The sequence below is a fragment of the Varanus komodoensis genome, unplaced genomic scaffold, assembly GCF_004798865.1.
Source record: "Varanus komodoensis strain SLA01 unplaced genomic scaffold, ASM479886v1 scaffold72, whole genome shotgun sequence".
NCBI classification, from domain to species: Eukaryota; Metazoa; Chordata; class Lepidosauria; order Squamata; family Varanidae; genus Varanus; species Varanus komodoensis.
Genome location: NW_025336374.1, coordinates 3,137,212 through 3,160,055, shown reverse-complemented (window position 1 = coordinate 3,160,055; position 22,844 = coordinate 3,137,212).

Genomic DNA, 22,844 nt, shown 5'->3' with positions numbered 1-22,844 from the left:
TGAGGAATCAAGCTTTATGAGGATTGTAACAGACTTAAATGCATTTATTACTCCCTGTGCAATATGCTTATTATAACAATCAAAGTTTTGTCAGCCTAAAGGGAGGGCAGTGCTAACAAGATAGCAATTGCCCTGGGATTAACTTCTTTATTATTAATGTAAGTAACTTAATCAATTTCTTTAAAAAAAAAAAACCCTGTTAAGATAACAGAAATGATAACTGTATCTTTCTTCTGCTAATGTGTCTGTTGGTATATTTGTTTAATTAGGACTGTTAAACAGTATCAATGATATTAATAAGTAAACTTGAAAGGGCTGAATTTGTTTGAGAGTGTTGGATTCTGTCCCTCAGCACAACAATTGTGTTCTCCTTGCCCCTGGTTTTACAATTACATGAAAAACAACCTTCGCCAAGCATGGTTAGTTGTATCCATGTGTCTTTCATTCCATTTTAGGACCACCAAGTGGAGACATTAATGACCTAAAAGTTTGTAATGGGTGGGGGATGTTTTTATCTTAGTTTTGACTCTGCCATGATTCATTAGATGCTCAAATGTCAGCCCCTCCTTGTGAGGGTGAAATACTGATTTACCTTGCTGCATTGGTACAAGGCAAAGGTGGGGAACTATTCCTTTCCTATTAAGAACTATATTTCCCTAAGAAGAAAGTGCCAAGGCCAAGCTCTTCTGCATCCCTCCTTCTCTCCCTGTCTCTCCCCCCGCCTTGAGTCCCCCATCTTTCTCTCCTATGCACGCACACTTCTTGCCACCTCCCCTTCTCTGTTCACCGCCATTTTGCAAAAAAGCTAACAAGGCTCTGGTGACTGCCATCCAAATCAAATCTGCATTGGTACCTCACCCCTAGGATGCAGCTGTATCCTCCTCCTCCTAGAACTGATTCAACATTTTAAGTGTTGTAGTGCCAGAAGGGAAAGGGAAAAGGACTTTTCTTTTCTTGTGCCCAATCACTGAACACCCTGAGGCTGAGCAAATGCAATCTGAATATTTACATGAAGTTCAAAGAGATGTAATAATTGGCAGTAATGGAAGGGAGTGCATGCCTGAAACCAGAAAATGGCATATATGCCTGAGGACATTAGTTTCCCAGAGGCTTAGCCTAAACAGAGTTGCTGGGCTGTCAAGCAACCCCCTCCCTCTTTTCCCCATCTGTCTGTTAGCCTGTTTGGTGGTACCTTCCCACATTTATCACCAAGCGTGCCACACTGGATGGGAAGACTGCTATTTTATGCCAGCCTTCCCCAACCTGGTGGCCTTCAGAAGCATTTGGACCACAACTCCCAGAATTCCCATCCAGCAGGGTCATTGACTGGGAACTCTGGGTTTTGCAGTCCAAATGTGTCTCGAAGGCACAAGGTTGGGGAAGGCTGTTCTATGCTAATTAATTACTCTGGTCCAGGGCTGCTTTAAAGTATTGGTGGTCCTTTCATAGACTTGCTTCTCAAGCTTCTCAGCGTCATGGAATTCTTAGCATCATGTTGCATCAAGGCATCGCACAGTTCAGGTCACGACTTATAAAATATGAAGTGGTCACTTTGTGGATTTTCTTGTGGATTTAGATAGCCATATTCATCTTCAAGGGAGTATGTTGCACTGGACAGAGTGGTGGCCACAAGCCAAGGAGACATGGTTGAAATGTCTCCTTATCTATGAATCTCAACGCACTGACTTCCCCCTGTCTTAGCTTATTTCTTGGGAGACTGAAGCATCTGCTATTTTATTATATGACATCATTTACTTAGCAGAGCATACAAGATAGCACAATCGACTTTGTTCCAAGCTATATTTGGCTCAGCAATGGCATGCAATTATGCCCAGCATTGTGGGTCGGTTCATCTAATGACCCTGCTTCTGTTTTTTAACAGCCAGCTGTGAGTACAGCTACTATTATTAACTGTATGATATGAGTACAGATGGAGGAGAAATATGCTTGGTTCATGTTTGAATGCAGACTGACCTAATTCACACTGTTCAGCTAATCTATGAACCAGAGTGCAATCATAGGGACATTTTAGTGATGCAGTCCTTGGAACTAAAAGCGCACTGACCTGTGTATGTGCAGGGGATTGCATACAAGAAGAGGAGCAATGTGGCTAGGTTCACACGTCATGATGAGCAATGCTGTGTGGTTTCCTTGGTGTGTGGCTTTTTGCCTGCATGTGCCTGACAAACAGTTAAGTGGTTTCTATGCTGGAGTGGTTTCCACCTTCCTTGCACAGTCCTCCTACTGTCAGCACATATCCCATTAGCCACTGCACCTGAAATTCAATCTCACACTTATGGCCGCAGCAGCTGCTACTCTTTCCAGGGGACTCTGTCATAGCTGGAAACCAGAAGCAGAGAAACCACAATGGCAGGTTTAGGCCATCAGAGAAACCATGGTGAAGCAGGGAAACCACAGAGCAGACAGTTGTTTCTTATCGTGCTTTCTAGGAATCAAATACACCATGCTGATATACCATGACAGGGTTCAGATGGCACTGTGACTGTTGTGCCATTAGGTGGGGAAAATCTGCATGGAAATGGATATGATTTTTCATGCATGTAAAACTACCCATAAAAAGGTGTATGGAACTTTATGCATATCTATATTGACTATTGGGTGCTTTAGAAATGATGATGATGATGATGACGACGCATCTTGTCCCCACTACATGAAGGATCAATTATTCTGTGTTATGTGCTGCTTGTATTGTTCTCCTGCCAACAATGAGACAACAGGCAAACTCATGTCATAGGGGACAGAAACTTAATTTCTGTATTTATTTATTTCTATACCACCAAATAGCTGAAGTTGTCTGCATGGTCATCAACAGTCAAAACTATAATATACATCATAACATAATATCAAAGTTTAAAAGCTTAAAACAACAGAATATAATAAAAGCAAAGCAGAACAAACTAAAACCCAACAGCAATGCAAATATTTAAAATGCAGTTTTAAAATAATTGTGATGAAACACAACTATGCCTGGGGAAAGTAAGTAGATCATCACTTGGCATTGAGGAGATCAGAGCAGAGGTGTCAAGCCAGGCTCTTGGGGAAGCTTATTCAGTCACTAAAATAACGAAGCTTTTTCCAGGCATCTGCTTCATTTTATCTGCTGAAGGTTTCCAGGGAAGGGTCGCTAAGCCCAGTCTTGGAGTCTGGGCTGGTACATTCAGGTAGCCTGGCCCTAAGCCTTGTGGGGCTTTAGCAGACTTTGAATCATACCTGAGGGTGGACTAGAGGCCAGTGCAGATGGAAAAGCCCAGTATAACACAATCACACAGGCCAGTCCCCATTAACCACCCCAGTGCTCTAGTCTGGACCAGCTGAACTTCCTGAACCTTTTTCAAAACAAGTCATGTACACACGTGCAGGACCAAGATGCAATCAGAGCACCCATAGCTGTAGCAATGTATCTCTGTCCGTCTCTTTCTAAACTGAATACTGGTTGAGAGCCTATCTAGTATTCTGGTCAGAGAGTTGGACTGGAGGGTCCTGCTTCCAGTCCCCACTAAAATGGATGAATAAATAAATGACAAGTTAGACATTTAGAAAACAACCCCTTTTCTAAATTTCTAAACAAATACATATAATAATTCTTTCAGTCAGGCTGCTGTTATAGAGTTTTGTGAGTCTTGCAGAACAGAAGAAGACAACGGGCTGGAATGTTTGGTTACTTGGGATTAAAGGGACTAATTTTGCATAGCTAGACATACCGGGGCATGGTCACTCTTGTTCAAGGGGACACTGGTCGGTGCTTCCCCACCCGACCCACAACACTTGCAGGAACACTCCTGAAATCTTCAGGAACCATTCCCCACATCCATGACTTTCCAATGAGTGTTCGGATTCCTGATCTTTTATTGTCTAAATATCTCATGCTGAAGCTCCTGAACAAAATTCTGAAACCAGCCCAAGGTGGGATCATAGCAACACCTTCATTGGTAATTTAAAAGACTGACTTGTTGCACAGGGTGGAAACTTTGGGTGCTGTCCACAGAATTTTGAGGATGAAGTGAAAAAGCAGGAGAAAAGAAAGGAGGTCATGGCAAGACAAAATAACTTGCATGGTCTCTTTCTTTTTTTACCTGAAGCAATGAGATTTCATTTTTAAAAGTAGCATAATTCTAAAATACCAACAGTGAGGTTGAATGTTGGATTATCCGATATCTGGTATGGTTTGAAATAAGCAGTTTATATTCAGGACAGGAAAAGCTTGAGGAACCACAGAAAGAGTCGGAGTGAAAGAGAGCCTTTGAGGCATCCCCAGCTTAATCTCTGCTCTTAAAACTAGAGGGGCAGTGTGATCCAAGTCTTTAGAGAAATATTTGGCTGCCTGTGGGTCACGCCAAGAGCAAACATTCTGTAACATTGCAGAGGTTCCAGGTCGGAACCCAGGAAGCCTCGATGTATCAGATCAGATTACTTCTAACCTAACCTGGAGAAATGCTGCCTTCTAACCTAGTGTAACAACACTAGGTTAGAAGGCAGCATTTCTCCAGGGATTCAGAGAGGGTCAGAAGGTGATTCTGTTGCTGAAAAAGGGTTTTTAATCTTGTTGTAGGGCTTGTTCTTTGTTTCTTACTGAGCTGCGTTTACCATTTTTATTTTGTTCTGTTTTACTAACATTTTGTCAACTTGTTTCTATTTTTAAACCATGCTAACATTATCGAGTGTTTCATTTACTGTATGATTACTTACCTTGGGCACTACTTTTAATGGAAAGGAAAGAAATAAATTGAGCAAGCCAGCAAGTAAATACATAAATGATCTGGATAGAGCAATCCTCCTGGTGAGGGGTTGATGAGAGGGAGATCTGGGGGCACATGCAATGCTTTATTTAAAACAAGAGCGGAGGAGATGAAAGAGCTCCCCATTCACAGAACATACATAGATCACATGTTTCCCAAGGAGACTGGAATGGAATGGAATGGAATGGAATGGAATGGAATGGAATGGAATGGAAGCATTTATCTTTGAAGCAAGGAAAGGCAGGAAAAATGTATTTGCAATAGAGGAAACAGGCTGCTTAGAAATGCTGCTGGGTCTCATAGTTGGACCTATCAGCAGAGAGCTCATCTCCAGTCTAAGATAGCCTTTGCTAACAATGCTCTGTTCACGGCATCATCCGTGTTGTATTTTAACTGGCACTGTGGCTGCTTTTTACGCCTTATGTTGATGGCTGCATGGCACCATCACCTAAAGCAGGAAAAGAATCCCCACAGGTATCGGTGGTCCCTGGTTAGCATGGCTTGCTGGGGCCTGCTAGGAGTTGTAAGATTTTAAGCATAATCTCTGGAAGAACCAGTCCAAACTTACAATATGAGCTCCCTTCCACCCACATCTCATCATGCCATCTGTACAATCACAATGTAATCACAATTCTGTTTGTATTTAGGAACTCTCGCCATGACCCCCAACAGATCCCATGGTGATTATGGAGGAGATGCTATTTCTGTTCAAAATGTTGGACCAAAATAGGATCCGTCTTGAAGAAGAACTGTACAGAGCTTGCTGACTGTTTGGTTTGTCCTAACAAGGGCCAAAGGGTTTGCTTGCTTGGTTTCTTTATTTGAAAAGCCTTGACTGCAAGAGTGATCAGAGATGCAGGCAAACTAAAGAGGCAGTACAAGCCAACTCCCAAATGCCGCAACTCAAAAAAGCGGTTTTTGTATTTTTTTTAATTTTCTATTTCCATTTATTTATATGCATTTATTATTTATTGCTCCATGTATATCCCACTTTGTTCTTCTGGTAAGGAACTCAAGCCAGAGTGTAGGCTCCTCCTGCTCTCCACTTCATTCCCACAACCACACCACAGACTAGATTAAGCAAAAGATCAGTGATGTGCTCAAACTCACCCACTAAGCTTCAGCAGAACTTAGAACGTATTTCTTCTGAGGCCCCTTACAAGGTTCTAAAGACTGGCTCTCCAGCAAAGCTGTAATATTCAGCTAAAATGTCTTTAGCATACTTTCTATTTTATTCTAGCATTCAACCGTTTTGCCTCTCTCTTTCGCTGTGTCGCTTTCACTACTTTTAAATCGGTGGTGTCTGCATTGCAACATAAGCATCGTAATGTTTCATAGTAATTTCTTCTAGCAATTGCAACTCTGTGAAGGAGACAGGGATCTGCAAGAGAAAACTCTCAGGCTTTCACCCCACTTCAAATCCCAGCACTTTTGGGAAGAACCGTGGCAGATAGCACGATATAAATGTGGGGTGGCTTCACAATGTTGGCACTCATTGAGTTTATCAGTATGAAATACTTCCCTACTGAGGATTTTCAGGTATCTTGGCCATTTATTTCAAGCTGCTCCAGATGGTTTCCTGGCCGCCTGGAACAGCTTGTCCAGGGGAAAGAGATGAGCTGACAGCAGAACAGCATAAAGGACAAGATCAGCAGAAGAACAAGATCTATCTAGTCCAGCATTTTGTTCATGCCCTGGCAAACCTGATCTTTGTAAGAAGCCCACTAAAAAACATAAGCGCAACAGCACTTTTTCACTGATGCTTCCTAGCATATGTGAGAAATTCAGTTGAGTGGGGGGAGTGAAAATCCAACCATTTCTAGGCTTAACCCTGCAAATTCTGTTCCGCCAACCATGTGCTGGTGCTGATCCAATCCTCCGCAAGTCTAGCCAGTAGGGAACTTCCATTTTTTAAGTGGACCATAATTTATGTATTTCGTGTTTGTTAAAAGCCTGGAAAATGTGCACAAAGTTCAGGCCCCAGCTATTCAGTTTGAGCAAATGTATCCAAAATAATGCAGGTTGCAGCTGAGACAAGCAGTTCTTGGTTCCAAATTTCTGCACATATACTAAGCAATTTTGAAGAGGATGAAAATAAAAATCTTGTTGGCCCACGTTTGGCCGTCAAGTCAGAAATGTGCCAGTCTCGGCTGAACTCAAACAGAATGAGTGTTTCAGTATACTTTATCCCTAGCAACAAGGAGCATAGAGAAACGTACTGCCTCATGCTAGAGGTACTAATGGTCCTTGATAGCTTTATTCTCTATGAACTTATCCAACCCCACATTGGTGGCCATCACTACATCTTCCGGAAAATCAATCTGCGTGACTATTCCAAAGAGCAAGTTACTCAAGCTACCTTGGCTTGACCTCAAGGTTTGCATAAGGCCTGCTGGGAGCTGGTTGACTTATGGAGTCAAGTACCAATTCTGGCTGCCTCATCTCACAGAAGGGATACTGCAAAGCTGGGGAAGGTGAAGCAAATTAGCTCATTCTAGATAAAATGAGTTGGAAAACTGGTGGTGAAGAAAGTTCCCACCACACTTATCTGGGATTAGGTGAAAGTCTGAGTCCATGAAGACAACCAAACCACCTACCCTGAAGTACTCAACTATTCCCACCCTGGTGTAGCTTGGTTGCCCAACTTCCTGTTCCTACAGGAAGTGATAAAGAGAATGTTATGACTCTTCAAATGTGCCCTAAGAAGGCCACATAGTTAAAAAGTAGTTCATCCCTCCTCTCCCCCTCCCCTTTGTTTGTGCTAGTTTGCGAGTATACAATTCAGTCAATGATAAGTTAATTGATGGCAAACACCTCCACAGAATTGTGAACAATATGACTATGCCTGTCTGTTTACAGTAAGCAAGCCTTATTAGTCAACACCCCGAAGGTCAGTCCTTCATTTCATAAACTTGTCTTCCAAGACAGTAAGCCATATTGTTTTGAGAGCAATGCAAACACACAAATATTTCATTGGATCCATTATGCTACAACTGTTTTCTTCTTGTACCTACGGGATGCAAGTCGCAGCATTCTCTCTGGGTTCAACAAAAGCAAAAGGAGGCTTATAGAAACAGTAATTCTCAGCCAGCCATGAACACAATATCATAAAACAGATGCAGCAGTGCTTGAAAGAAAATTTCAGTCTTCTGATGAATTGAAGAGAGTTGTGGGTTTGAAAAGGATTTAGTTTCTTGTTCATATGCCGTTTTTTTCTAACTCTGCCACTTGTTTTGCCTTCCATTGTATGCCAAAGAAAGAATGCATAAATGTGAAATGTCATCATGAACAGCCCTGGAGAAGAATAAAAAGATAATTTCTATAATTTTTCTTTGAAGGGTATGTTAACTTTTCTTTTGCTTAATGTTGGACAGCCTGTTTTTGATGTGAGAAAACACACCATGAAAGGTGCTATGTTATCAAATCAGTGCATGAAAAAAGAAAACCAACTGTTGTTCCTTTAAAAAAAAGGAATCTTGTGAAACTCAGTTTGTAGTCAGAGGGCCAGTTAAAATCTGGATGAAGGAGCAATAAATCATAAGTCAATCTCTGGAGTGTAGCTACAAGTATCTGTTGCCACAGAAAAATATACGCATCTGCTGGCAGAATGGCAGCTCCATATCAAGGTCTCCCACTCACCCTTGTAAAACTTGATAGTGTACCCATGTCATTAAACTGGATGTTTCTCCACTACCAACAATGGTAGCCACTGATGCAGAGCAGGTTTTAAGGACATGCAATGGGCAGATCCAGGAAATGATAGGGCTGTTAGTTTAACAGCTGTTCTAGGTAAATTGGTAGAAGGCGATATCAAAGAGAACATTAGGATACATGTAGAAGGACAAGCCCTGTTGAATAAAGATCAATATGGCTTTCACAGAGATAAATCCTGCCACACTAACTTTTTAGAGTTCTCTGCGGGTGTAAATAATTGACAGGGATGGTTTGCTAGACGTGGCTTACTCAGACTTCACAAAATCCTTCACCAAAGACTTCTGAGCAAATAAAGAATGCATGGAATAAAATAAGAGGCACTATTTTTGATTGGTTGTTAATTAAAGAACAGAAAGGAGGAGGAGGAGGAGGAGGAGGAGGAGGAGGAGGAGGAGGAGGAATAGATGATAAATTCTCTCAGTGGGAGGATGTAAACAGTTGGGACCCACAGGGATTTGTAGTAGGATCTGTGGCTTTTATCTTTCTAGAATAAGGGACTGAACAATAAGGTTGACAAGTTTGCAGATGACCCTAAACTATTTTGTGTGGTCAAAACTAGCAAGGATTTCAATGAGTTCAAAAATACTCCTCCCAAACTATTTCCAAACCAGAGCATCACAGTGGCAAGTGTGTTTCAGTGTAAGCAAATAGAAACTGATCCATATGGTACAGGTTATGATTTCACATAGATGTGAATGGGATCTGAGCTATTAGTGATTCACAGCTCAATGAAAATGTTGACCTAGTATGTGGCTGCTGTGAAAAAGGTAAATTCCATGTGTGCAACTACTGATATTATACCATCCTTGTATAACTCTGATATACAACTGCACTTGGGATACTGTGGATGGTTCTGGTTGCCTCACCTAGAAGGGGATTTGTAGAGTTGGAATAAAGTAGAGAAAAAGAAAACTAAAGTGATCAAAGGGACAGAGCAGCTTGTCTATGAGAAAAGGTCTTCCTCTGGGTCTATTGAACTTAGAGAACAAGTGAGTGGGGAGATAAGATAGATATTTACAATATTATGCATGATGTGGAGAAAGTGAATTGTTTTTCTCCCTTTCTGATATTCCATTTGCTAATGAACTTGGGGGGAGTCTTGCACTCACCCTGCTTGAGCATTCCTTCCATATGGAAGGAGTGCTGGACGAGATGGACATTTGGCCCGATCCAGCATGACTCGTCTTCTGTTCTTCTGTCCTTATGAAACCAGGGTCATCCCATGGAGCTGAGTGGTCAGAGACACAGCACACAGTCAAATGATGAAATCTGCTGTAGTGAGACGTAGAGATGGTCACCAGCATTAATGACTTTGAAAGGGGATCACACAGATTCATGGAGGAGAAGGCTACAGGTGGATACTGGTCATTGGAAAAAGTATCCAGTGAAAAAGCCTCATTTCACTCATGTCCTACAGGTGGGTCTTCAAATATCCAGCATGGCTCTTCTTATGCCTCCCCCTCCCTGGCATGATCCCCCCCCCCCGCCCCGCAATCTATTTTACCTTGCCAGGAGCAAGGAACTGTCCACATCTGTCTATGGTTTGTTACAAGGTGCAATGTAGGGACGGACAGAATGACTGCAGCAACTGTTAGCATCACTGCACTGACATCAGAACAGAAGGTCGAGCATATTCCATGTCACGGTGTGGGGACCGAGGCCACTTTTAGTGGCAAGCACTGTCACTTCATGGTAGAGCATGCCATTTTCATGCCACAGTTCCCAGGTTCGTTCCCTGGCACCTCCACACAGAGCTGTGGGAAAAGCATTGGCCAAGTTGCTGCGCTCGTCACTGTGCACGGTATTGACCGAGACAGAGCAGTGTGGTGATTCAGTATGAGGCAGCTTCCATCTACATTGCTGTCCATCCCTGTCTCCCACAAATGAGCAATTCCCTTCATCAAGATCTATGCCTTCTTCAGCATTCTGCAGATGGCATGAAATTCGGGGTCTCCTTTCTTCAGTGCCCTGGAAGGGCTTGCTACTTTAGCACCCCTAGAAGCTGTAAACCAAAAGAAGGAGCAGGCCTTCTGAAGGGGTTCACCTGGGGCACCTTCTCCTAGAGGATTTTACCACTTGGATGTCACCGAGCATGGCACTGAATTAGGAAAAGGGCGACTTCTCTGGTGTGTTTGCGGGTGGGGGAGGAACCCCACAGCCTTCTCCCTTCCCTTGTTTCTTCAAGCAAGTGGCCGTACAGCTGCCTCCAGGGTTGCTTCCTTACAGATTGCTACTTTGGGGTCATCAGCAGTGGTGAAAGGACAACTGTACTGCCTCAGAGGTTGGATGGGAAGGGGGGAGGGGATCTGAGACCTGCCCTGCCCTCCTTCTCGCCCCATCCCACCCCACCCCACCGAATCAGCACCTCAGCCCACCATGATCCAAGTGGTCTTGCCACCTACCCCTGCTGCTGCTGCTGCTACCATTAGGGGAACCTCTGTTCCCTCCCCTGCTGAGCTTTCCCAGTCAGTTCTGAAATGCAAGCAAGAGCAGGAGAAACATTTGGGGTGCGCATCACTGCGATCATCCCATAAGACTCTCATTCCATGTAAAAAATCTTAATTTCAAAGATAAACATATAAGCAAGATAGCAATATACGAGGTTTACGAAAAAATATTTTCAATGAAGAACTTCCATTTTCCCTCCCTGAAAATGGTAGACAGTAAGGTCAGCAATTAACTATTCAAACTTGGCTGAAATGGGAGGGTTGTTTTATCTTTGTACTTCCTTTCCCCCTTACACTTTCATCTGAAATTATCAGAGTATGTGCATAAAGCCCTCCCCTCTTTCCGACATCCGTAAAGTTTAGAGACATTGATGAAGCCATTCCAATCTTACTGTATATAGCCAGAACATTTCCCATTTCCCAATCACCATTTGACATGGTGCCACGTCGTTACTGCTGTTGTTTAACAAGGCTTTAACAAAGCAGATGCCAGCATGTCTCCCTGGATGTACACATCTATGCATGCAGTTTTGCCAAATATGCCCATTTCTTTGCAAACAATTTTCCTAACACAGTGCCCGTTTTCAAGGTAATTTGACCAATCAAAACATTTACATCAGCAGTTCTTGGTTGGAAAACTCCACTGCAAGATTTGGAGAAGTATGAATGTCAAAGAATAAATGTCTTGGTTCACACATTGGCTGGAAAGTGTGAAATTAGGTAACTTTGCATGAATGTTACATTGCATGTGAATGGGATGACTCTCTCCACCACCTCTGCCTGCAGAACCGAGCACTGAAGACACTTGTGGGAAACCTACATATGTAAAACTTACAACTAACTCTGTTGGGGGACCTTCAGTGTTGTTGTATGGAGTTCTTTCCATCCTTGAGTTGTACAGCGGTGCTGTATAGGAAAGAAAGTGCCTATATAATCTATTGTAGTATTGTCTTGGGAACGACTCAAGACTATCATTATTTTTTCCCATGGCATTGTTATGTTGTTTTCCAGTTGCTGATTTGTAACATGCTATATAATAATGGAGCCTCAAGAATGGACTCACTTGGTAATAGCCTAAGTCTATTTTATTAAGTATCTCCACCACAGTAGCTGATGAATATTGAGAACAACAACAACCACAAGCCCTGAGGGATACTGTGTGACTTTTTAATTTACAGGAAAATGCTTTTCTCTTGGCTGGATAATAATACAGACAAGGAGCAGGGTTTTTCTCAAGATTTACATTTCCAGGTGGAATCGACACAGTGGATAATGAATATATTTCCTCATTTTATGCACATGTGCGTGTGTGGTTTGGAGAGAGGGCGAGACCCTCATGCTAACTCCTTGGGCAAAAGGACAGTAAAGCAACTCACAGTGAATTAATTAATTAGTTACAGAAGGAGATTACCTGCAACCTTGGAGTCCTTGTGGGCAAAAAAATTAATCTTGGTGAATTCCAATAGGAATGGACTTGATTTGATTCTCCCACATTGAAATATGCAGACTGCAGCTTGGTTGTCCACTAGCTTAAAAGTTTCCTAAATGTACTAGCACAGCAGTTGACTCATATCTACATATGATTTAAAAAATATATTTTAGGAAAATATGTGCATTTTGAAATGTGTATTTTCAGAGGATGTGTTCTGAAATATATATTTAAATGTGTCTTGCACACATCTAAATGATTAGCATAGATTAATGTAGAAATAGGACAGGACAGATTGATGAGTGAGCAGATCCCTGCCTCAGAGCTAACAAAAAGCTCAGAAGGCTGCTTTGAGGGGGCATTATCCTAAAGGGAGGCCTTAAAATAGTTGTAAATGTATGAAATTAACTAAAATAAATGAACTAGAATCACCAGGGCAAGAAATTAAACTGAAGTCTAAGTAGGCTGTCTTCTACTCCTCCAGAAGGAGCTTAACTCCGAAGCAAAGAAGTGTTCATCACACTAACACTGTGCCGAATATGTGTATGCGCATGTTTGCATACACACGTGTGTGCGCACCTGTGCATATGCCTGCCTGTCTCTCTTCTCCCTTCCTTCTGGCCTTTCCCACTGCCATCTGGTGGAAATCTTTATTTCTCCACAAAAACAGTTTCAGAATTCTCTGATCCTCAGATAGCTACATGGGCAACTGAGTGTTGGCAGACAGACATGGATGGCTACAAAAAGAAACTGAGAGAGAGAGAGAGATCATGACATTACACGTAATTGATTTAAACTCTGCTGAAAGAAAATGACAATAGGAAAAAGTTTTACACTCTGGATAGACACCCACATGCATGGGACAAATAGACACAGGGGCAAACGGGTCCTGTTATCCTCATTAGACTGTGTCCCTATTTTGCTCAGGTTCCTTATTGAGGAAATACCTTCCTGTTCTTGATCTCATTCCATTCTTCATTTCTGGAAGTTCTTTCTTTCAGGCCTCTGGCCTCCTGTCTTGACCGTCGGGACAGAAGCAGGACAGAACACCCCAGATGCAGATTCACCCGGTAGGCAACTGAGATGGTGTTCAGATGCCAAGTGAGTGGTGACAATCACAGCCTGGTCACACAGGAGAGGCTTTGCTCTGTCTCCACCGAAGGCCCTCGTATGGCAATCCATGCCAATCACAATTTGCACAAACAGCAGACCCTTTCTTTCTCAATGCAATACATATTTCCAGATTCAAGGAGCAAAATCCTTGGACTGGATCTTGGATTGGATCTTGAATCCAAAAAAAAAAAAAAAACCTACATCAAATTAGTCTGCAGTCTGCCACTGCACGGAGATGCTTTGAACAGGACTGGATTCCCAACATTGCACACCCTTGCAAAAGACACCTCAGAGGGCATGTGTGGGAAGTTCTGAGGCATGCTGAAAAGAAGACTTCTTCACCACAGACAACCATGTGAATGTGTTACCATCTAGACATAGGACAATGCCTTTCACTGGTTCCAGAACCAATGCCCCATGATGCCTTAGTAATCACGGGCTGCTCACTTTACATGTGTATTGCATGAATGAGTGATCTGTAAGCAGTCAATAAGGCATTAATTTTTCTCAATCAACTCCCTCCATGCTTTGAACCTAGTTCCGGAAACACAAGTCATCCCCAAATCTTTACTATTACACCTTACATCCTTGCTTGTTCTTCAGGTGATTTCCCTGAACTTTTCACCTAGATGCTAGGTTTGGTCCAGACCAGAGCAGATTCCTTGGTTCTGTCATACAGTGAGGGCTTTGGGAGCTCTGTACTTACGAGAACGCCCTAGCGATTATCCCACTTTGTGTGATTTATTGAACTGGGGGAAGCAGCTGGGGAATTACAATAGGAGGGATGAAAGCAATTCCAGATTTATTTGGGATTGGGACAGTCTGATGTGACATGATCCAAATGTGGTGTGATAGCTAAAATCTACTGTGTGTGTGTGTGTCTCTCTCTCTCTCTCTCTCTCTCACACACACACACACATTATGGCATTTGTCAGATCACTAAGAATCTATGATAGTATTTCTTCTCACTGTGCTGAAACTAATTCGAGGCAGTCTGAAAACAGATATCCATTGAGCAGCGCTAAGATTCAGGGATGCACATGTGAAGTTCTAAATCTTTCCTCTCTCTTTATGATGTGCCTGTGAGTGATGCTCTTCATGCATTTGCAATGAGAGAGCAGAACAGATGGGGAAGGTTTTAGTTAAAAATGAAAAGGAAATATTTATGTTGAAAATGGCTGCCAGGAGATTATTTCCTAACTCAAGATTCTTCCCTCTCCTGCTGCTGCTGCACAGGTTGTGCTCCCCTGCTACGTATATTAAATGAAAAAGCGGGGGACCGCATGCTCATGCCATTGGGGGATTCAGACTGAGAGGACTGAGAGCATGCCCGGATTTCTCTTGTTGATTCTCCTGTTTATTCGGCTGCTTGTGCGGTAGTGCTTGGAACAGAGGGCTATGGGGAAAGACGATTCCGCAAAAGCCACAGCCAGGGAATTCAAGACCCAGATAAGGTGCAGGACTGATGAGGCAAGGGCCAAGGGATGCTGTGCCAAAGCCAACCTGGTATGAGTTATTTGGAAGAATTATAAGCTGCACAAAAATGCTCATGGCAAGATTCTGAAACTGCAGGATTAAATTAAAATAATGCCATTTGCAGAACACTCAGACAAATAACTTCGGAAGCCACCTCCTGAGGTTAATGCTCTTCCATTAGCTGCTCTGACGACTCACAAGTCACCAGAGCCTCTGACTCAGGGCTTCCCCATCTTCTACTGCCAGGTCCTTTTACCTAGAGATCCCCGAGAACCAAACCAGAAAAGTGTGAATAAGCAAAATCTGAACTCTGCCATTATCTCTAGATGTCAGCTTGTTTCAACTCAAGTCCATGCCATGTTGAGAGCTTTCCCTGTTTTTCATCAAAATCCATGTGTTTTTCCCCAAATGTACTCCTCAGTCATGCATATCTTTCACATCTATGCATTCTTCTTTCACTGACCAAAGTGTATTTGTGTATACGTCCTTTCTCATGGGTATTTTTGAAATGCATGCATGTGGTTGAATGCATATTTTTCAAGGGATGCGGTTCATGAATTGCAATACAAATGCAGAAATGTATGGATTTGGAACACAAATGTTGCCTGAGTCTGTTTCTAGTCACAGAGATGCAAACTAGGTAAATTTTCTGATCAAAAATGAACTAACCCAATGTCTCACAGCACCATTCAGCCAGCTTTGTTAACAAGCCTGGAAAAGTGACCATCCAGTCAATTCAGAAGGAAACAATAACCAAGAGTGCAAATATGAAAATATTCTCCATTTTTAAAATTGGGATCACACAAACCCTAAACAGCTATAACAGGCAGTTGTTGTTAAACACGGCCATAGCTGGATTCCACCCTGAAGGCAGTTCTTGAGAAGCTCCCCCTCCTGTTACCCAAATAAGTTCTTTCGTTTATCAAGCATGAAATCTACTTTTCTCTCAAAGTTTCTTCTGAGAAACAATGTGGGAATTTAAGGATGTGTCAGCAGACCGTGGGTGGCTTCTTCAGTCCTATCAGAGTGTGTATGGAGGGGAGGATCCCCCAGTGAAAATATTTCATCCTTTTCACGGTTAGCCAGTTTACGAAACCCTCATTAGTTCTGGTGAGATCTTCTAGGATGGGGGAGAGATTTAAGGAAGGAGACACTGGGCTATTCCTTTTGCCATCAGCTCTGCTGCAATATTTTGCAAGATGGATGAACCGTTCACTTGAATTGCTACAGATGTTTCTGGCTGAATTGCTCTGCAAAATAACCTCTGGTTGTGTTAAATAAACAGGAATGGAGGCAGAGCTTATTGGAAGCTATTATAAAGTGTTGCCTCTAAAGAAAGATATATAGCTGTTAAACAAAAGGCACCTGGCGATGAAATGGACTGTAAAGTCACTTGAATATTGATTTCCAGACATGAAATTAAGGGGGTTATTTGCTGTCTACACTACAGTGACCAGGAAGGGCAAAATGTGTAAATTGGGAATCTACCAAGTAAATTCTTGAGTTTATGTGCGAGACTCATTCTAAATTTCTACTGCGCATCATGAAGTGCCATTGCCTGAGGCAAAAATTCCTCAAACAAATCCTTAACTTAATTCACAGTGGATATAGCATCTCCGCTGAAAAGAGTGGAGAGGGGGATTTCAGAAATTTAAGCTAGGTTTTACCAGTGATGAACCTACAGGAAAATGAACTTTTCCTAAACTGGAAAGTTTAGTTTGACTGAAATAGATAATTTGATGTAGTTTTTTTGGACTCAAGATCCAATCCAAAAGTGGTTTCTGGTCATCCCATGAAGAGTGGGGGAAGTGGTGGAGGAAATCGCCATCCCACCCAGCTCTTCTGTCATACTGGTTCTGTTACACTTCTGAGGGAGAAGAAAGTGCGTGGAGAAGCCTCAAAATCACTGCTCTCCTGTTCTCTCTATTTTCTTTCTTTACCTGCCATCAAAAGTTTCATTTCTCCCTTTCTGAGCCTCATAGCACAGCTGATAGGTCTTTCTTTGGCTCTCTGATGGGTCTCTGATGGGTCTCTGTCTCTCAGTGTGTGGATTAGAGAATCCAATAGCAAAATTCAGGGAAGTGAGGATTTTGGAAGTTAACCACACCTTGGTTTGCACAGTGGTTCAAGAGTTGAAATTTTGAAAGTTCTCTATAAAATGTGGATTGAGCCAATCCCCCCTCCCATTTTTTCCTGCTATCCCTGAAATAACTGAAAAACACGAAGCATGTCATCAGGGTCAGAAGACCAGGCAATTTTCCTTGAAATTATAGGAAGAATGATAAACGGTGAAATTTGGGGCTGTTTAATATATGAGAAGTACATATGGTTGCCATGGTGCACATTTTCATTCCTGTCCTTCCTGTATGTCTGCCATGCAATTTCCAGATTAACATGTTCACTTCTACAGATAAGAAAAGGCCTCCATTTTCCCTCCAATGGGAACATTTCTTCCTAGAAAATCATGTTTTGCAATGGAAGCAAATTAGTTCCTTCCATGAAGGTTTTTCTGCATTGTATCCTTCTCTTATGTATCCCATAAAAATAGAGAAAAGATAGAGGCATTCCAAAACAGACTCACTGTATCCACTGGAGTTGCTGTCATCTCCAAATTACAGCAGCCCATGAATGGCCCATCCTTGATGGCCCTGCTCAATTCTTATAAACCCCAGGCTGTGCCTTTATGGAATTCATCCATCTCCTGTTTGGATAGGAGTCATTAATTGTGCTGATCAATGGCAAATATCCTCCTCCCCCGTCCCTTGCTCATGTTGCTAGCAATCACACAGTTCTATTTTGATCCCAGCCACAAAATCATGGTCTCATGTACAGACACTGATTTGCTGTGTAAATTAGGGTGTTTTAAGACCCTATAATGGAAAATGGAAACTTCCCTTTCTTAATTTTTCCCACCAAATTGGAACAGAGCCAGAAAATAGATAAGATCAAAATAGGAGAATATTTAATATGTCCAGACACAGAGGTTTCTGCCAACTATGCATTCAGATAGTGTGCATTAAAAAAATAAGCAAACAAAAGAATCCACGACACATCAGTGTAGCCAGCAAAGTATTTCTTTCCTTTTAGGAAAGACCATTGGCTCAAACAATGTGGTACTGCCACTATTGTTGACTCTTCATGTGTGTAATATGGTACATTTTTTAATTATTTTGCATTAAAGGGCATGGCTGGCTGCTCACATGTCTTAGTGCAGAAAGCTCAGAAGTCCTAAAAGCCAAAGGGTGAACCACCTGCATTTAATGAAATGCACGGAGAAGCGGGCTGCCGCCCTGAAGGGCTCAGACAGTGCCAGCAGCACTGTGCCTAAATGAATGGGCCTCCTTGGTAATCTGCGACAGGCCTATCCGTGTGACAAGCTGAGGATCATGTTCTGGTGGGCGTGTTAGAGGCGCTGGTGGTTGCACAAGGGACAGGTGTCGTGCGCAGGCAGTCTAGACCAGTCGTTCTTAGCACAGGTTTAATTCACTCTGTCCGGGCTGCCTATCCATTGCCGTCTCAATGGAACAAGCTACTACAACAGACCAGGCAATGTAGCTACATTAATCAAGAAGCCCCTGGGTGACATGGAGGACTTCCTTGGTTCCACCTCTATTCAACCCCATCTACCACCCATCCGAGACAACAGTCTCATGCTCCCATAGCAAGCCTTTCCAGCAATGCTCACCGTGACGAACTTGGCATGCCAACCTGGGTCTCCCGGCAATGGACTATTACAAGTCAGCGCAAGGATGGCGCCAATGGAAAGACCCATGGATTTCTGAAGTCTCATGCAGATATTCACCCTTGGTTCACACGAGGCCATCATAATTTTGATGCAGACACTTACTTAGCTTATCATTTCTTTGGACTAATTTAGAGCTGCCACAGTCTTCAGGTTCTGCCCATGACCACTTCTGTTGGAAATGTGTGTAGCAAATGATGTTACCAGTTGATGATGATGACAAGGGAACCAACCCTGGCATTTCTGCAGAAATGGAACCCAATGATATATCGACCACTGCAAGCAAGGAAACCAAGCTGGAAATTTCAGCTTGTCTTATTGGTTCCCTCCACCTGAAGTTTTGCAAATGTTATGATTGCACAGGCATTTCCTAAAATGCATAGACATGTTTCTGTAGGCGAGGTTGGTGACCATTCTACCAAAATGATTTTGTTTCCTCTGAAGATACTTTTTGTGTGTGTGTGTGTGTGGGTGGGTGGGTGGGGGGGTGGGGAGAACTATTATACTATAAGCTTCTTTTTAGTACTCTGTTGAGATGCCATCTGGGTCTGGAGTTTTGCCTGCTCTCAAAGATCTTTAATTGCATCCAGTGTTTCTGCATCTTTCATTTTTGTTTTTTATGAGACAACAGATTGCAGGGGAATTTTAGCCTATTCGAGACAGACACCACAGCACATCCTGCTGCAGTAGCTGTCAGCCATAAAATAGCCACAGAACTACATGATAAAAATGTGGGCTCTTGAATAAGCTAAAGATTTCATAGAAATGAAATAAGGGGGAGTCCCTAAGTATCTTTTAATTTTAGTTTTAAAGCATGGACTATGTTGTTTACTTCTTAACTCCTCAACATCCCATCTGCCTATTTTTAGAGGCAACATATGCAGAAAAACTATAAGATTATAAAAAGTAAAAAAAGGAGAGAGAGAGAGAAATTCAGATACAGATACATTAGACTAAAAAAGAGCCACTAATAAGTCCAATAGACACAAATATAAGGATTTCTATAATCTCTACAGTGATTTTATATATTATTTATTTTTGAAACTTTTTATGTACTGCCTGTCACGTCAACCTAGTGAGACACTTTAAATCTGTATTGCAAATCCAGTGGCACAAAGCAGGAATGTTCCCAAAGCATCTTCACGGAAGACAAAAGGACTTTTGTGGTGGGACTTTTACAAGAGCTCTAGATGTCTTTCAGGACTGGTGAAATTTGGCATGCTGCAAGTGCCAATCCTTCATTTATGCGTAAGAGGAGGGGAAGCAGATTTGGACAAGGCTCAAGGTCTGTAGAAGTATCAAACACCTTTAAAAAATAATGTCCAAAGGGAGGACCCAAAGAAGCCCAGTGAGATCCAGACTGTCTGTGGGGGGTGGGGGTGGACAAAACTACAGGGGGTGATGATTGAATGGGTGTGGGGGAATATCATAAGATATCGCAAGGCTAGTTGGCTGGAATCCTCAACAAAAGCGCTCCACACCACAGCTTTTTGTTGCAAAGCCCGTTTGTTCTTTCATCTGTATCTTTTTGTTTCTCCAACTTGCTTTGCCTGGAGCTCCATTTTCCTGAATTTTTGTTATGCTCGCAGAATTCTGAACAGTAATTGGCACATGAGCAGCTCTCCAAGCTGATTTCAAACTTGGTGTCTTACATCATTCACTGGTGTAACAAGATGAGATTAGTGTAAATGGAGCCTTAATCGTCAAGAGGGCTCCTAGATTTAAGGCTGCACAAAAATGCTCATTCTTCACAGTTCCATTTGGGGACATTTTGGGGAGGGGAGCAAGGATGGACACAAACTCCACAGACACGTTTCCAAATGTCTCATGCTCGCAGACACCAAATTTATTTTTCAGAAATGTGCCAGAACACTGCTAAGTCATGACACAGTGTGGAAATGAACTGCATTCTGGGAGAAATGCAGCAGCTCTTACATAAATGGAGTTCACCAACAAGGGTACCATTTTCTCCCAGGATGCCTCCTGAAATGAAGTCACATCACAGTCTAATCTACTTTGGGGCCATTATTTGGAGGATGCATGTGGCAATCAGCTGAAGGAAAATGACAAGAATACCATGGAATGTTCCCCACCCCTCAGATCTGCCCCTCAAAACATGAGGAAGGGAAAGAAAATGTGCTCATTCTTGTGTTATCAATTTGTCCTTCCCATATTTGGAGGAAACTTCTGTTTTGAGAAATTTTGGCAGAACCCTGCATAGAACGATCCATCTGACTTCTGCAGAGTTCCTTTAGAGCAAACCCTGAAAGAGCAGCATATTTATTAATAATTCTTGCAGTTCTTTAGAAAGCATTCTAGAATCCTCTGGAATTATTGCTCCAGACATGTAACATTTTAGATAAACTGAGAAGTATGCCAGGGTTGTTGTGATTTTAGGTGGTGGTGGGGAGGGTGGAATTAGGTCTTTGGTTTCTAAAGAGAGCTGCAGAGAAGTGGGATAAAAAGATTTGGCTTGAAGGAAACCAGTGTGGTGTAGTGGTTAAGAGCGTGGGACTGGGACTCAGGCGATCTGGGTTCTAGTCCCTGCTCAGCCATGGACCCAACTGGGTGACTTTGGGCCAGTCACAGACTCTCAGTCCAACCTACCTCACAGGGTTGTTGTTGTGGGGATAAGATGGAGGAGGAGATGTAAGCTGCCTTGAGCCCTTTGTAGGAAAAAGGCAGGATATAAATCAAAAATAATAAATAAAATGCCTTAGAATTATAGAATAGTAGAGTTGAAAGGAGCCAGAAGAGTCCAATCCACTGCTATTGCAGGACACTAAGTTATACCACCCCACTGAGATGACTGTCCAAATGCTATTTGGATGTCTCCAACAAGGGAGACCCCACAATTTCTCCAAGTTACATTGTCATACTGGTCTGACAGTGAGGAAATTCTTCCTGGTGTCTAGTCTAAATCTGGCATTTCTGGAGTCTATGTAGTGATCTATAAAAATAACAGTTGGTGTGAAAAGAGACAGCAGAGATGCAAATCTTCATTCTCTTCTAATAATGCAACTTGGCAATGTTTCATGAAAATGATTGGAAGTACATCCGGGCAGACAAGTGAAATTACAATGTTATGCAATGCAGTTTACATGCAGAATTCATGTTACTTCGTTACCCATAAGCGTGATGAATTTAAGGCTGTACTGAAGGTTCTGATTTTCTAAATTTCATTTGCTGGCTGGTAGTTGTACATGAGACACAGAAGTATTTCTTGAAGAATGATGGGTGGTGAAAAGGATCACTTTTCCCCCACTGTGTTTGAACTGATATTGGCCTTCCCAGCTCCCCTGCATCTCTCCTCTTGTATACAGGGAGAAGAAGCAATGGAGCAATTAAAACACTCTTGCATTCCTTGCAGTAATATCACTACTGCTTACTGGTGTGTACCATGGATCCATTAGCAAGCCCTTCTTTTACACGCATCCACACACTGCTCCATGAGCGGCCGTCCGCTGTTCGCACTCCCAGACTTAGAGGCAAGTCAACTGCATTACTGGTGCCATTGGTTTATTTGCAAATTATGTCAGTGATCATTTGGTGAAATATACCAAGGGCTCTAATTAAAATTATCCGAGGTGATTCCTTGTGGTTATCATTGATTTCTTTGCAGAGCTTGTGGGCTGATAATGTGTGAGAGCCCTGCAGATCAGTACCCTTGAGATTTTTAAAATACTGCAATTAGAATAACCTTTGGCAAGAGGGAGGTTGCACTCAGTTCATATCTCCTTTCCCAGGAATTACAGTTCTCTGTCTGGATTCTAAGCATGTGCCTGATGAGAAGTGTATCAGGTCTGATTTGCAGGAAGGTCTGTTTTCCCAGCATGATGCATTCCAGCTATAGCTAGTCTAATGAAAAAAAGTGGTGCTTTGGTTTCCTTCTTGTTTTCCACATACACCTTGAACACAACGTATATAATTTCTTCTTAGACCTGCTGAACCTTTTGAATAACATCAGAACATTATGGATTTTCTCTGCATGTTTATCTGACTATTTTAGTGGTGGAAACGTATCAAGAAGATGAGAGGAGAAAATGAAATGAGTATGGTTTTCTTCTTCATCACCATCTTTGCAGCGGGAAGGAGGAACTTCAAAATACTAGAGCTCTCAGGAATGGCAGAAATACAGGGCAGCTCCTGCGTCTCTTTAGCTTAGG